We start from the raw sequence: 1,039 nt of genomic DNA on the forward strand, positions 1-1,039 counted from the left end.
TTTCTCTGCAGCCTGATTAACATGGGCATCCTGATTCAATGTAGTAATTGCTTCATGTATACGGACAACCCATTACTGCTAAAACAAATGAATACAACATGTGAGAGCTGCATCTATAATCTGAATATGGAATCAGTTCTTTCACGTAACAACAAACCAGATATCAAACATGTTGTCAACAAACACACTTCACCTCTTGCACATAACAAGCTCACAACACATAAACCCACATACTTATTTATTTAACATTTGTTTACTGGGAAAGTCAGACTTGGAACAAAGCTAATTTTCAGCAGAGGCCTGGGGAGAAAAGCTCCAGACACATGCTTTTGTAACTTGAAAGGAAACCAGAGCACCTGGAGGAAACCAACACAAATGGAGGGAACACATGCAGACTCTGCACAGTAGGCACTCCAGCCAAGAATCAAACTGGAAAACCTCTTGCTGTAAGGCAACAATGCTACCGCTGTACCACTGTGCTGTCCATACATGGAGGTACATGCTAGAAACCTACATGAAGATCAGAGACCTCCCAAGTGCAAAAATTACTGCACAGACTGCAGACCCAACAGAATCCACAACACATGATAATTTCAGGCCCCAGTGGCCTAATGGATAAGGCATTGGCCTCCTAAGCCAGGGAATGTGGGTTCTAGTCCCATCTGGGGTGATATAATCTTATAGTGCTAGCAGCACAACAGGTAGCATACTTGTGTCTTATGAGAAGGCTATGAGTTCTATTGCTGATAATGTGAGGTGCTGCAGTCCTGAGTATGTGTATACACAACAGTGTCTCAGCCAATAAGCCCCTAAGGCAAACTACCTTAAAACCAAATGCCTTGGTTCATAGGTTATAGGTTCATAGGTAGGTACTAGGCTATCTGCCCGAGGGCATTTATAAGCCTAGCCAGAGTGTGTCGGCTTTCGTCACCCCATTGATTAATTAACTGATCCTCTGTCAAGCAAAGCCAATGAAGTGATCCCGGGGTGTATTTTTTGTTACCCATCCACTCGTCAAGTTTTCTCTTGAAGAGTGTTA

At 43.1% G+C, this 1,039-nt stretch overlaps 1 non-coding gene across 1 annotated transcript; it reads left to right on the plus strand.

Moving 5' to 3' along the window:
• The first annotated feature begins 597 nt into the window (after positions 1 to 597).
• On the plus strand, positions 598 to 670 carry TRNAR-CCU. The gene has a single exon. It is a non-coding gene; the product is annotated as a tRNA-Arg (tRNA).
• Positions 671 to 1,039: the final 369 nt, after the last annotated feature.

The sequence above is a fragment of the Protopterus annectens genome, chromosome 1.part1 (genome assembly GCF_019279795.1).
Source record: "Protopterus annectens isolate FY-2018-M chromosome 1.part1, PAN1.0, whole genome shotgun sequence".
Classification (NCBI taxonomy): Eukaryota; Metazoa; Chordata; order Ceratodontiformes; family Protopteridae; genus Protopterus; species Protopterus annectens.